This window comes from Bubalus kerabau, chromosome 22, assembly GCF_029407905.1.
Source record: "Bubalus kerabau isolate K-KA32 ecotype Philippines breed swamp buffalo chromosome 22, PCC_UOA_SB_1v2, whole genome shotgun sequence".
In the NCBI taxonomy this organism is placed as follows: Eukaryota; Metazoa; Chordata; class Mammalia; order Artiodactyla; family Bovidae; genus Bubalus; species Bubalus kerabau.
The window spans coordinates 11,860,382-11,876,502 of record NC_073645.1 but is presented as its reverse complement, the minus strand read 5'-3'; the positions used below and the strand labels follow the sequence as shown (position 1 = coordinate 11,876,502).

The 16,121-nt window shown below is 38.2% G+C and overlaps 1 protein-coding gene across 3 annotated transcripts in view; it reads right to left on the bottom strand.

Annotated features, from left to right (window-relative positions):
* The window catches only part of MINPP1 (multiple inositol-polyphosphate phosphatase 1), a 53,412-nt gene that overhangs the window by 19,391 nt on the left and 17,900 nt on the right, over positions 1–16,121 (bottom strand). The gene's annotated exons all lie outside the window — the stretch shown is intronic.

Here is a 16,121-nt window from a genome sequence, read left to right as displayed (position 1 = left end):
AGTACAAAATACAGCACTAGTCTGTATCAGGATGGTACCTGACTTCTTGTTTTTTGATAGCAATATCACCCCTTGTTGGGTGTATTACAAACAACACAAACATATGTACCTATGTCTGTGGGTATGTGTGTATCATATAATCACTTGAAACAAACCACTTTAAGAATTATGTGTAAATCATTCCTAAATGTATGTACACAAATCTTTATTGAACACAGAATAAGAAGGTTCTTCATTGGTTTAGTCTGTGTGTTCTGTGTGCTAAGTCGATTCAGTCGTGTCTGACTCTTTGCGATCCCATTGACTATAGCCTGCCAGGCTCCTCTGCCCATGGAATTCTCCAGGCAAGAATAATGGAGTTGCCACGCCCTCCTTCAAGGGAGAACCCGGGTCTCCTGGCTTGCAGGTGGATTCTTCACCATCTGAGGTACCAGGGAAGCCTTGGTTTGGTTTATATCTTTTTTAAAAGTGGCAAGGAAGAGTATTAAAAATCTGGCTTAGAGAAATTTTATCTCACAGAGAAAGAGCTTTTTTATTTTATAAAAAATAGAAAAGAATGCCTTATGAAACTTTGTAAAATATACTACTATCCACATGAACATAAACTAAAACTCTAAAGTGGTCTAAAATTCTCTTTAACCACCTCCATATTTTCATACTGTTCATGGGGTTCTCAAGGCAGGAATACTGAAGTGGTTTGCCATTCCCTTCTCCAGTGGACAACGATTTGTCAGAACTCTCCACCATGACCCATCCACCTTGGGTGGCCCTACACAGTTTCATTGAGTTAGACAAGGCTGTGGTCCATGTGATCAGATAGGTTAGTTTTCTGTGATTATGGTTTTCATTCTGTCTGCTCTCTGATGGAGAAGGATAAGAGGCTTATGGAAGCTTCCTGATGGGAGAGACTGACTGAGGGGGAAACTGGGTCTTCTTCTGATGGGCGGGGCCATGCTCAGTAAATCTTTAATCCAATTTTCTGTTGATGGGCAGGGCTGTGCTCCCTTCCTGTTGTCTGACCTGAGGCCAAACTATGGTGGAGGTAATGAAGATAATGGCGACCTCCTTCACAAGGTCCCATGCACACATTGCTGCACTCAGTGCCCCCAACCCTGCAGCAGGCCACCGCCAACCCATGCCTCTGCCAGAGACTCCTGGACACTCATGGGCAAGTCTGGGTCAGCCTCTTGTGGAGTCACTGCTCCTTTCTCTTGGGTCCTGGTGCACACAAGCTTTTGTTTGTGCCCTCCAAGAGTCTGTTTCCCCAGTCCTGTGTAAGTTCTGGCGGCTCTATGGTGGGTTAATGGCAACCTTCTTCAAGACGGCTTATGCCATACCCAGGTCTATTGCATCCAGAGCCTGTGCCGCTGTGGCAGTCCACCGCTGACCCATACCTCCATAGGAGGTATGAACTCAAATACACTTCTGGCTCAGGCTCTGTGGGGTCTCTGGGTCCTGGTGCGCACAAGGTTTGTTTGAGCCCTCCAAGCATCTCTGGCAGGTGTGGGATTTGATCCTAGACATGATTTTGCCTCTCCTACCATCTTGCTGGGGCTTCTCCTTTGCTCTTGGACATGGGGTATCTTTCCTTGGTGGGATCCAACATTTGATGCTTTGAATTGATGCTTTTGAATTGTGGTGTTGGAGAAGACTCTTGAGAGTCCCTTGGACTGCAAGGAGATCCAACCAGTCCATCCTAAAGGACATCAGTCCTGGGTATTCATTGTAAGGACTGATGCTGAAGCTGAAACTCCAATACTCTGGCCACCTGATACAAAGAACTGACTCACTGGAAAAGACCCTGATGCTGGGAAAGATTGAAGGCAGGAGGAGAAGGGGACGGCAGAGGGTGAGTTGGTTGGATGGCATCACCGACTCAATGGACATGAGTCTGAGTAAACTCTGGGAGTTGGTGATGGACAGGGAAGCCTGGCGTGCTGTAGTCCATGGGGTTGCAAAGAGTCAGACATGACTGAGTGACTGAACTGAACCTCCATATTTTAAATAATTCTAAAACTCTTTCTTCTTGATTCTATTTCAAAATAAATTCAGAGCTCACAAAATTTATAGGTTGGATTTTAAGGGTAAGAAGCAGAATTTAACACATTCCTAAATAAGTTACAAGATAAAAAAAAAAAAGGTTAAGTAATTTTTGCATTACCTCAAAAAGTATTCCCAATAGATAAAAGCTCAGCATATAAATCACGAGATTCAAACAAAACTTTTTCTTCACTATTTGTTTTTCTTAGCTGGAATTCAACTTGGTAATCCTTAATGGTTCAAGTGCTAAAACTAGAATAAATATAATCCTTCATGTAATCTTCAAGGCTCCCTAAAATAGCAGAAGTAAAACATCTAACTCATAATTATGAGGTATATAATTCAAAAGAACTTACCTAATAATTTTTCAGTCCTCTTAGACTACATACTTCAAATCAAGGGCCTACTTACGGCTAAGAATGTGAGAATGCTTTTCTCCACTTATAAACAATGACTAAACAATATGTGGCTCTCATATTTTGGGCTTCCCAGTGTCTCTGTGGTAAAGAATCCGCCTGCCATTGCAGGAGCCAGAGACATGAGTTTGATCCCTGGGTTGGAAAGATCCCCTTGTGGAGGAAATGGCAACACACTCCAGTATTTCTGCCTCACACACATGCATGCAAGCAATATTTAAACTGATTTCTTCTTGTTTGAAACTCAATTGCGAAAATATCAAACTCTGGGTATAAAAAAACCTAGAACTTTCAGTTTTCAGTCTGTAAGGAGCTTAGAAACTGTCGTTCCACCCTAACAACAAAGAGCCAAACAAAATGAAAACTCAACGGTTCATCTTAGACCCATTAGAGAGGTGAGGTCACAGGTCAAACTGCTGCCCCCTAAATTGGAGAGATAGGCAGACATAGAGAACCATAATTTACAGGAGCAGAAACCTCCACAGGAACCTATGCCAGGGTCAGAAAACTTAAAACTGTAATCTGACAAATTGCTAGAGGCTTTGTATAGACAAGTCTAAGAGTTAAAAATTTCAAGGGACCAGTCATAGGGGATGTGAACTCTGCCAGATCTTCACAGTGAACCCCCTCTAAGCTATCTGCTAGAAACTGATTTACTTATTTAAGTACAAGCCCAACTGCTGTTTGAAAGAACTAAAACCCCAGCTTCTTCTTAAATATATCCAAGTTTCAAGGATGCCATGGGAAATTTTCTGGGTTTTATTCCCAAGCTTATTTAAAGCAAATTTGGTTTATAATTAAGTCCAAAACACTGGCACCAGCCAATGGGTTACAGCGTGCGTAATTATGTCTGAATGGGGGAATACAGAAGTGTGTGTGTGTGTGTGTGTGTGTGTGTGTGTGTGTGAGCCTGCCCGTCTAGGGGTTGGAGGGTTAGAAAGACCAGAAAGAACAAGAGAACATAATGCATGGGAAGACAACAGGGGAAAGAATGTGAAAAAAAAAATAAAATCACTTCTCAATTTACTCAATTCCTAATGTAAGGCCACATAATTTTGTCAGAAAATTGCAGAGAGCATAAAGACTGCTACATTCCATTCTACCTGTGGTCCCATATAGTTTTCTTTGCATCATATGGCCATTCAATAAGCAGAGTTGTGAGGTTCAGGATGCCATGACAGAAAGAACTAGCTTTTTATCTTTAACTAAAAACTGCAGTCTTTTGGTAGGAGGATGTAAAATTTTTTTAAAGGAGGAACTGCCAAGGCAATCAGTAATGACATGTATTCAATACTCACTGCATCTATAGTTTTATAATTATTGGGGACATGAAACCATTTGAAAATCTAAAGGAATGAGATTTCATCCCAGAGAAATGCTCAAACCCATAAAAACTTGAATACAGTTTTGGGAGTTCAGACTCGACACATCCTAAGAATCCCTCTGCTGTATATTACAATCTGACATCCTGAGGAACAGTGCGTCTAAAATTCTGTTCCATATTAGCTTTTATCTCCTGCAACATGTGTATTTCAGAGAAGTCGAATAATTTTGTCCTAATGAGCTCTACATTTAAAATGTCTAAATAGATTAATTTACATTTTAAATTTACACACAACACCAAATTAAGGAAAATGCAGATCGTTTATAATTTGCTTTGAACATTTCTATTTTTCTTGAATCGTGTAGTTTCTGTTCTTTACATTCTGACTTCATCCTCCAATCCTCCAACATAAGACTTCTATTAGTTACATTTCTCATATTAACATATCCCTGACTTGTAATGATATTCTTTAGAACTTGCAGCACAATGTCTCAAAAAAAAAAAAAAACCAAACAAAAAAAAAGGCATCTAATGTACCTTTAATTCTGCCCTATCCCTCTGATAAAAATGCATTAAATTTGAGATATCACATTTTCCAAAAAGTGAAAAAAAAACACTTTTAAGAGAGATTCATTTTAGGTTTAAAAAATTAAAAACCCTAGAAAATGTAAACTATCAATACAAATACAGGAAAACAAATAACTTAAATGAATTATATGTAGAAACACACAGTTGGAATTCTAATATTTTAGGGTTGAAATCTGGTCATGACTTCTCATTTTAGAAATAGGGAAAGGACAAGTGAATTACCTAATGTTATCTAGCAAGTAAGAATGCAGTTCTCCAAATTTCAGCCCTCTTTTTACTTACTTAAGTTGGTAAGGAGATTTTATCAAATCTTCCATTAAAATGGAAAGTTAAGTTGAACTCTAAAATTATGTTGTTGAATGAGGTTTGATGACTATGCATGTATGCATGTGTTCAAAGTAGATTAAACACCCAGGAAAAAGTTCAACCAGAAAAACAACTAATAATTGCATGTTTTCTCCTAAATGTACTCAGCTTAGGTTTTTCTAAGCTCTTAGTTCATGTTTCACACTCAACTAATGTTACACAAAGTGTATTTTTAAACATAATCTGAGAATATCAAATAGAGCTTTAGACTCGTGTAATTCCCACAATTATGTAAGTGCACAAATAAGCAACATGAACTGCCAGAGATATGAGATGCTTTGGGAAGAAAATTACAAGGAAAAAGAATTTAATCCTATTTTACATCTGATTGAAGCATCAGCTCCAATGTGTCATTTGGAAAAGTATCAAATTTGACATTTTAACACAAATATAGAATGAAATGATTCAAGCGTAAAGTTTTTTCTCAAGAAAAATACATAGAAATAACTTTTGCTTTCATCCAAGATGTAGTAACAGGGACTGGATTTACCTTCCTGCCTTAAACTACTATAAAGCCAGACAAAAGATATGAAAAGGCAGTTTCCAGATATTCAACAATAGTGAGAATAAGAGCGAGGGGAGGCAAATCCCCACAGCTCCCCCATGTTAACTGCCTAGTTTCCAGGCTGCAGCACAGGGCATGGGAACCCAAACAGAGTATGTCAGTCTTCCTGAGAAGATGAGATAGAACTGGAAATTCATGGAGGCCCAACTGACTAGAATTTGCAGGCTAGGATACCAGAGAAGAGAGATGTATAGTAACTCCTCTCAAGATTTCAGCTAGTACTGATCAAATCACTGTCTGTGAGAAAACTATCCAAATCCAGGCAAAAAGCACTGAACACAAAGAATTGGAAAGAATCCCCAAAGCTCAAACAAGGCCAGGAATAGTTTGTGTTCACACAAGCCATTATAGGAAAATCTCAAAATATACAGGGTACCAGACAGATGCTCAGGAGGAACTGACTCAAAAGTGTTGCAAAATTAGCCCATAAAAGACATTATTATAAAAACAAAAAAGGCAAACCACAGTTTAGGAGAATATACTTGTAAAGTATAAATCTGAGAAAGACTCTGTATCTAGAGTATACATTAAAGATATGTAAAGTTTAAAAATAAAATAAAATTAAAAAAAAAAAAAAAAAAAAAAAAAAAAAAAAAAAAGAACTCTTAAAGCAACAATAATAAAAATGATAAATAACCCAATTAAAAAATGGCAAAAGATTTGAACAGACACTTAACCAAAGTAAACACATGGATGGTAAATAAGCTCAGTATCACTAGCTGTATGGCTGTTAGCATGACTGGTATTATCTTGAGCTCTTAACAGCTTTTCCTGTCTCTGCCAGGGCTGTAATGTGTAGTACTGAATCACTTCTCAGATAATCACGATGGTGTGATCACTCACTTAGAGCCAGACATCCTGGAATGTGAAGTCAAGTGGGCCTTAGGAAGCATCACTATGAACAAAGCTAGTAGAGGTGATGGAATTCCAGTTGAGCTGTTTCAAATCCTCAAAGATGATGCTGTGAAAGTGCTGCACTCAATATGCCAGCAAATTTGGAAAACTCAGCAGTGGCCACAGGACTGGAAAAGGTCAGTTTTCATTCCAATCCCAAAGAACAGCAACGCCAAAGAATGCTCAAACTACCGCACAATTGCACTCATCTCATATGCTAGTAAAGTAATGTTCAAAATTCTCCAAGCCAGGCTTCAGCAACATGTGAACCGTGAACTTCCAGATATTCAAGCTGGTTTTAGAAAGGGCAGGGGAACCAGAGACCAAGTTGCCAACATCCGCTGGATCATCGAAAAAGCAAGAGAGTTCCAGAAAAACATCCACTTCTGCTTTATTGACTATGCCAAAGCCTTTGACTGTGTGGATCACAATAAACTGTGGAAAATTCTGAAAGAGATGGGAATACCAGATCACCTGACCTGCCTCTTGAGAAACCTGTATGCAGGTCAGGAAGCAACAGTTAGAACTGGACATGGAACAACAGACTGCTTCCAAATAGGAAAAGGAGTACGTCAAGGCTGTATATTGTCACCCTGCTTATTTAACTTAAATGCAGAGTACATCATGAGAAACGCTGGGCTGGACGAAGCATAAGCTGGAATCAAGATTGCTGGGAGAAGTATCAATAACCTCAGATATGCAGATGACACCACCCTTATGGCAGAAAGTGAAGAACTAAAGAGCCTCTTGATGAAAGTGAAAAAGGAGAGTGAAAAAGCTGGCTTAAAGCTCAACATTCAGAAAACTAAGATCATGGCATCCGGTCCCATCACTTCATGGCAAATAGATGGGGAAACAGTGGCTGACTTTATTTTTCTGGGCTCCAAAATCACTGCAGATGGTGACTGCAGCCATGAAATTAAAAGATGCTTACTCCTTGGAAGGAAAGTTATGACGAACCTAGATAGCATTTTCAATAGCAGAGACATTATTTTGTTGACCTTTGTCAACAAAGGTCCGTCTAGTCAAGGCTATGGTTTTTCCAGTGATCATGTATGGATGTGAGAGTTGGACTATAAAGAAAGCTGAGCACAGAAGAATTGATGCTTTTGAACTGTAGTGTTGGAGAAGACTCTTGAGAGTCCCTTGGACTGCAAGGAGATCCAACCAGTCCATCCTAAAGGAGATCAGTCCTGGGTGTTCATTGGAAGGACTGATGTTGAAGCTGAAACTCCAATACTTTGGCCACCTGATGCAAAGAGCTGACTCATTGGAAGAGACCTGATGCTGGGAAAGATTGAGGGCAGGAGGAGAAGGGGACAACAGAGGATGAGATGGTTGGATGTCATCACAGACTAAATGGACATGGGTTTGGGTGGACTCCAGGAGTTGGTGATGGACAGGGTAGCCTGGTGTGCTGCGGTTCGTGGGGTCACAAAGAGTCAGACACGACTGAGTGACTGAATTGATTGACTGATTGAATCACTTCTCTGCCATTGAGGGTTTTGTCGTTTAAGATATTGTTTAATAATCATGAGGACCAGGTGGCCTCAATGCTCTGTTAGTCCCCAAACAATAAAAACTTTCACTGATGTATTTCCAGTGTCCAGGAGACTAGTTACCCTATCTGTTAGTCTTGACTTAGAAATATGCATCCTATATCCAAGCCTGTACCCTCATATCCTAGGTTAACTGTAAAACTGTCCCAATGCCCAATTAGCAGTGCCAAGTATAGCTGACAATGCTTTCATTGTCTGCCTGATCCTGATCCCACCTTGTAAGTTATTCTATAATAAATTGATTCACTGATTACATGAAGCTGCACTCCTTTTGTTTCACTTTCAAGATGACTTCTCAGTTTGGTTGGCATTTTTCATTCCATCCGTCCTCCAACACTAATTTTTAGGGAAATGAAACTAAAACTACAATGAAGTGCTCCAACACACCCATGAGAATGGCTAAAATTAAAAGTATTAAATACCTACCATACCAAGTGTTGGCCAGGAAATAGAATAACTGTAACTCACACACTGGTGGGGAGAGTTTGGCAGTTTCTAAAGAAGTTAAACATGCACCTACATATGACGCAGCTATTCCATCTCTGGGTATTGTTGTTGTTTTCAGTCATTCAGACCTGTCCAACTCACCAGGCTTCCCAGTCCTTCACTATCTCCTGTTGTTTGCTCAAACTCATGTCCATTGAGTTGGTGATGTCATCCAACCATCTCGTCTTCTGTCATCCCCTTCTCCTCCTGCCCTCAATCTTTCCCAGCATCAGAGTCTTTTCCAAAGAGTCAGCTCTTTGCATCAGGTGGCCCAAGTACTAAAGCTCCAGCTTCAGCATCAGTCCTTCCAGTGCATTAATTACCCAAAAGAACTGAAAGCATGTGTTCATACAAAGACCACAAATGTTCACAGCAGCCTTATTTATAGTAGCCTCAAACTGTAAATGACCCAAATGCCTACCATAAAGAGAGTGGATAAACAAATTGGATAAACAAATCCATTATATCCATATAATAGAACACTAAGTAAAATACTTAAAATTAAAAGATGCATGCTCCTTGGAAGAAAAGCTATGATAAACCTAGCAGAGACATTACTTTGCTGACAAAACTCTGTATAGTCAAAACTATGGTTTTCTCAGTAGTCATGTGTGGATGTGAGAGCTGGATGACAAAGAAGGCTGAGCACCCAAGAATTGATGCTTTCAAACTGTGGTGCTGGAGAAAGCTGCTGAGAGTCCCTTGGACAGCATGGAGATCAAACCAGTCAATCCTAAAGGAAATCAGTCCTGAATACTCATTGGAAGGACTGATGTTGAAGCTGGCCACCTGATGCGAAGAACTGACTCAGTGGAAAAGATTGATGCTGGGAAAGATTGAGGGCAGGAAGAGAAGGAGGCGACAGAGGATGAGATGGCTGGATGGCAACATCAACTCAATGGAAATGAGTGTGAGCAAACTCCAGGAGACAGTGAAGGACAGGGAAGCCTGGCGTGCTGCAGGTCATAGAGTTGCAAAGAGTCAGACATGACTGAGCGACTGAACAAGTAAAATACTAAATGAAATGGAATTATTAAATTATTGTCTCGTTCATTTGACTGATGTCAAATGTCTGAGTCATATGACTGATACTCAGAATCTTATAACCATTATGCTACATGAAAGAAGCCAACCCCCCCAAAAAAGTACACATACATCCTATAAGGTTCCCTCATATAAAATTCTAGAAAACACAAAATAATCTTAGTGACAGAAAGCAGATCAGTGGATCAGCCTGGGAATGAGGGGTGGGAACTATATTAGAAAGAGTCACAAAGAAATTTTTGCATGCAATGGATAGTTCATTATCTTGATTATGGTGATAGTTTCATGGCTGTATAAATAGGTAAAAACTTATCAAGTTGTGTACTTTAAATATGTGCTGTTTATTTCACATCAATTTTACTTCATAAAGTTAAGTGTTAAGGGTTGATATGACCAACCTCAAAGACTCCTGCTCCCATAAAGGCTTTACCAACCCCCAATGGTTCAAATCAATTCTTCTTCAGTATTGTTTTTTACCCGTTTTAGTGCTTTTAGATAGATACGCTCCAAAACAGGACAAGTGCCTTGAGACAATAATTTAAATGTCTTCATCTTTGTATATACCTTCCATTGCCTACATAATTAGCTGTATTGAATTTGAGTAGAAGTAAAACTAAAATCAGGGAAGCACTTAGGAGGTAACTGCTAGAATAAAAAAGAGAGACGATATTAGTTTGAGTTGAGGTGGAAGAAGTGGGGGGGAAGAAAAGTAAAAGAACGTGATGTGAAGAAAAAATAACAACAACAAAATACCACATTATGGTGAGTAGATGTAGAAGGTGAGGGAGACAGAGTCAAGAATAATACATAGATTTGTGGCTTAGATGCCTAGGAGGATAAATGACTATAAACTGGATATTCCTTCATTATACACTAAGCACCAACTGCATCGCAGGCATGTTCCAGACACTGAGGACAGACCAGGGAAATAAAGTTCTAGCCATCACAGACCTACAGTCCACTGAAAGTCAAAACATGTCTTTCCAAAAGACAAATGGACAGCTGAATTTGAATTCAAAGCATAGCCAGGCTAGTTATATTAACTTTTACCTTGTTTTAGCCAGTATCTTTCAACAACTAGCACTAGAAGAGTCTGTGCTACCTAGTTAAACTCATGGAACAACAACTTCGGAACAGTAACAAGTTCTGAGAATTTAGAATCTGCATACACTTCTAAGAACTTCAAAAGACAAAGCTCCCTGGTTACAATGGGCTAAGTAATCGCTGGGTGCCACTATACTTTTATTTCAATACTGCCATCTTAGGTTAACACGTGGAACTACACAATCTTCAAAAGTCATACCCTTATTCAATAGTGAATGCAAAGATTGAAAAAAGATTAATGAGAGCTATTTAATGACTGTAACATATATTTACAATAATTAATTCGCATATCTGAGAGTATCTCTGACAAAATGGAAGATCTCATGAGTTAAGCAATTATACAGTTCGGAATATAAACCTTTCTTTGAAAAACTAGGAAGTGACTTGCTGAATCTCAATTAAAAATAAAAATATACTAACAGACAATGGGGAATGGGAAAGTAGAATAAAATGCAGATAAATCTTACTTAGTAAGTTTAACCTGCTTTTCTAACCACAGCTGTTTAAACAGCAATAGCTGTTTAAATGTGCTTAAATACTAAAGTTACTGGTTTTAACTTTAATCCCACGACTGCAGTGATGGTTTAAGAAGGAAAATAAGGTCAAGATCCCAGTAAGTGTCAAGGACCATGGATCTGGAGGACTGGTTATATTTAACCAAAATGTTGATACTTATCAATTAACATTATTTACAATCTCCAATTTTGCTGTGAAGTAAAATCACACTATTAGAATTATGTTGAAAAGTATTCAGAAACATTGAAGAATACCTTTGATTTAACATTACTATAAAAAGATAACAACAAAAAAAGATCACAACCTGTGTACACAGTACCATTTCAATACGGGGTGGAGGAGGGATGGAGAAAGCAAAAATAGCCTCAGAACTCTAGAAATGAGTGAAGACATTTCTTCAGATAATATCAAGGATAAATACTGTTTCTGTATATATGTATACAAATACATATATAAGCACACTCACTTAGTATAAACTCTAAATGCAAATACAAAAAAACATTAAGTAAAATAATATTTTGATAGAACAGTTCATAAAATATACAAATATAAAATATTCTGTTAAAACATTATTACACCACACTGGTGTGTGATGTTAGTAGTGGAGGAGGCCATGTCTGTGAGGGAAGGGATAGAACATGGGAACTTTGTATTTCCACCCATTTTTGTTGTAAACCTAAAAGTGCTCTAAAAAATAAAGTCTATTAGTTTTGGGGGTTTTAAACCTATTATTCTCTCTGTACTGAGCATATATTGGTTTTCTTGAGAAGTATCCTAAATTTTGGCACTGCTAATAAAATTGGTTAGTATCACTCTGTTTTCTGGAAAGCAATCTGACAGAAGTCTCTAAATTCAATTTTTCCCTTTACCTGTTTAAGATTTCATCTTGATGCAGTTAAACAAATTTAAAAATCCGTAATCAGTCTTTTAGTATAGAGAAAACCAGGACCTGAAAAGTATCTGCCAGTTTCTTCACAATAAGTGCTGACTTTCTCTCCTTAGCTAGAAAAGGAGGCAGTGGCCAAAAAAATTTTGTCTTACAAGGTCAAATTCTCCTTCCTTTAACTTTTATACTGTTTTACCCAGTCTCCTACACTGCAGGCAGATTCTTTCCCAACTGAACCACAAGGGAATAACCATACTGTTTTACAATCTTACATAAATAGTTGTATCACAACCCATGGCTTTTTTATACATTTCTATTTTCTCTATATTGTTACGAGTCACAAGTACAATGACTTTGTCCAGCTCATATGATACTGCCTGACATATATCACAGGAGATGTTTAAAATACTGTTGAATGAATCTTCTTTTCAATTCACTAATACAAGAGTAATCCTCCAAAAGGAGTAAAAATGTTCTCTATCCTGCTGATGGAAAGGGACTTAATTTAAGGAATGAGCTCAAGAACATGAAAATTTGAAGAGGTTAACTACTAGAAAGTATCTGTTTCTAATATTTGAATCATGGCAGCAGGGAGAGGAAAGGTATGTGAATGTCTGACAAAGACATTAAGGACATGTTTGACCAGAGAGCTCTCACATACAGTAACAATACCATATCTGTATCCTACATTATACTAAGTGTTTTAATAGAAATTATCTCACTTGATTAAAAACCCTGTGAGTCAGGACAATAATTCCCCTTTTCAGAAGTGAGGAATCTGCAGCATCAATAGAGTAGAACCAGGACTCAAAACCAAATCTAAGCATCTGCCTACTACATCCCATGGCTTCTATATTACCACATCTTATTCAACAAGACATCCATGACATGAAAATTAGTCTCATTAGCTTCTGAGTAGATAAAAAAACACAACTAGCTATTACCTAACATAATGGAATAGTCAGTCCATTGCAATTTTTTTCCCCACTGTACTTCACTTGTGGGTAAGATAAGCAAAGCATAACAAAATAAACTAAACCTGGAATTTCATTTTAATATAAATCACATATAAGGTATATGTTTAAAAAGATTCTTTTTAAACAATTTTACTTTCCCACCAAAAATGCATAAGGTTTCCAATTGCTCCACACCTTATCAACACTTAAGAAAAATTAAAAAATTTTTTTCTTATTTTAGCCAGTGAATAGGAAAAATACTTTTAGTCCTTTCCTCCTCTGTTTCTCGTTTCCTCTCACATTCCTAATGTTTCTGACCCCTCTGGTTACCATATCTGCAGGGTTTTTCCCACACTAGGCAACACTCTGTGACACCAGGTGGCTGTTCTAGGCATTATCTCCCACAGGCTAAGGGCTCAGTCCCACGAGACTGCCCCTACTTCAGGTGCCAACTGTAAGTAGCAGGTCTTCACCTAGGTCTCCCACAACTTCTATCCAATATGGCCACAGATAGAAGGCTCTCATGATCCCCTTAGGTTTAATTTGCTAGACTGGCTCACAGAAGTCAGGAAAATACTAATTTGCACTTACCAGTTTACTATAAAAGGGTATCATAAAAGACATAGATGAACATCCAGATGGAAAAGGAGTACAGGGAAAGGTAAGTGGGAAGGGGCACAGAGCTTCCATGTCCTCTCCAGACATGCCTCTTTCTCAACTCTTCTACTTGTTCACCACCCCAGAAGTCCTGTGAACCTTGCAGGCATGACTGATCATTAACTCCATTTCCAGCCCTTCTCCCCTCTCAAGAGAACTGTGGGGAATGGTGGTGGTGACTGGGGGCAGTGGGAGGATGAGGCTGAGAATTCCAAGCTTCTAATCACAGCTTGTTATTTCCAGTGAACAGCCATCATCCTGGAGCCATCCAGTCATCTCAGAACAAAAGACATTCTTACCACCTAACACGGTACAATGGTTTCAGGAGCCCAATGTCAAGAACCCGGGGCAGAGACCAACATATATATTTTTTCTCTTATTTTACAGCCAACTTAGGGGTATAAGCAGTATTTCATTGTGATTTTGGAGAAAGCAATGGCAACCTACTTCAGTACTCTTGCCTGGAAAATCCCATGGACGGAGGAGCCTGGCAGACTGCAGTCCATGGGGTCGCTAAGAGTCGGACACGACTGAGTGACTTCACTTTCACTTTTCACTTTAACGCATCGGAGAAGGAAATGGCAACCCACTCCAGTGTTCTTGCCTGGAGAATCCCAGGGACGGGGGAGCCTGATGGGCTGCCATATACGGGGTCGCACAGAGTCAGACACGACTGAAACGACTTAGCAGCAGCAGCACTATGATTTTAATATCTAACAATATTATCAGATAGTTTATTAGTATCTTTTCACATGCTTATTTGCTATCCACGTATCTTTCTTTAGTAAAGTATCTGTTCAAATTTTTGGCCCTTTTCAAAATTGGATTATGTGTCACCTTATCAGTGAGATGTAACTTTTTAAATATATTTTGGATTCAAATCCTTAATCACATATATATAGTTTGCAACTATTTTCTCCAAGTCTGTTGCTTGTCTTCTCAGTTTCCAAACAGCGCTTTTCTTTTTGAAGCACAAAGATTTTTAATTTTGATGAAGTTCATTTCAATTTTTTTAAATGGATTATGCGTTTGTTTCTGTATCTAAGAAGTCATTGCCTAATCCAAGATGGTGAAGACCTACTACTATGTTTTCTTCAAAGAGTTTCATAGTTTTAGCTTTTAAATCCAGGTCCTTGATCCTACATTTTGTTTGTTTCTCTTTAAAAACTGTAGTACAACTATACTAGTTTCAAGTGTATAACCGGATTCAATATTTTTAAAGATTATACTCTAAATTATTACAAAATAATGGCTATGTTTTCCTGTGCTGCACAATATATCCTTGCTGCTTGATCCTACATTTTTTTCTAGAAGTTTTCTAATTCTAGATTTTACACAAGTCTATAATCCCTTTTTCTGTGTCATATGGGGAAGGGTCTGAGTGTCATTTTTTTAACATATGGGTTTCCAACTGTTCCCGCACCATTTGTTGAAAGGACGCCAATACATTACCTTGGCATCTGTGCAAAAAACTGACCATATATATCAGAATTTACTTCTTGACTTGATTATATTGGTCTATTTGTTTATGGCTACAATTTTATAATAAGTTTTAAAGTCAGGTATTTATTAAGTCCTTTTGCTTTTTCAAAATTGTTTTAGCTCTTCTAGAGCCTCTGCATTTCTGTATAGATTTTAGAATAAGCTTCTCAATTTCTACAAAGAGATCCACTGCAATTATGACAGGGATTGCAGTCAGTCTACAGATGATCAATCTGAATCTTCCAATCTATAAAGATAGTATATCTCTGGATTATTTGGGGTTATCTTTAATTTCTCTCTGTAATGCTTTGCAGTTTTCAGTGTACAGAAATGCTCATTTTAAAAATACCAACAATAAATATCTTACTTAAGCTTTGAATCTGGTAACAAGTTGTAACAGCAAATTTTGCAGAAGTTATTTAAGAATCTTTCAGACACAATTTTAAGTTTTCCATACCTCACATTCATCAATGAGATAAACACTAAACAATGAAAAAACAGCAAAGGTCTGTTAATCTCATAAAGTTTAAGGGTTTTAAAACATTCATAAAACCAAGTAGGAAAGAAATTAATACCTATCTCAAAGAGGGAACTTGCCTTGACTATTTTGTTTCTATCAAAAAAGTGTTTGGTAGCAGAAACTAAGTACAGCTCTTTCTCCACTTATGATGGGGTTACATCTCAACAAACACTTCATTAAACTGAAAACATCCAGTCAGAAACCTACCAAACATCATAGCTTACCTTTTGTTGTTGTTCAATTGCTCAGTCGTGTCTGACTCTTTGTGACCCCATGAACTGCAGCACACCAGGCTTCCCTGTCCTGCTATTTCCTGGAGTCTGCTCAAATCTACCCTACTTTAAATGCGTTCAAAATGCTACCATTAGCCTACAGTTGAGCAGAATCACCTAAGACAGAGCCTACTTTATAATAAAGTGCTGAATATCTCACATTAAACACTGTACTGAAAATGAAATACAGCACAGCTGTGTGGGTCTAGAATGGTTTTAAGAATACTGGCAGTGTTTTGCTTGTGACGAGTTACTGACTGAGAGCTGCAGCTGACTGCCGATGCCCAGCAGTATGAGAGTATCACACTGCAGATAGCTGGCCTGGGAAAAGCACAGCTTCTACTGAATGTGTATCATGTTTGCACCATCATAAAGTCAAAAACTTTTAAGTCAAACCATCATCATAAATCATGAATTAGGAACCACGTGTACTAAATCTGGTTTTC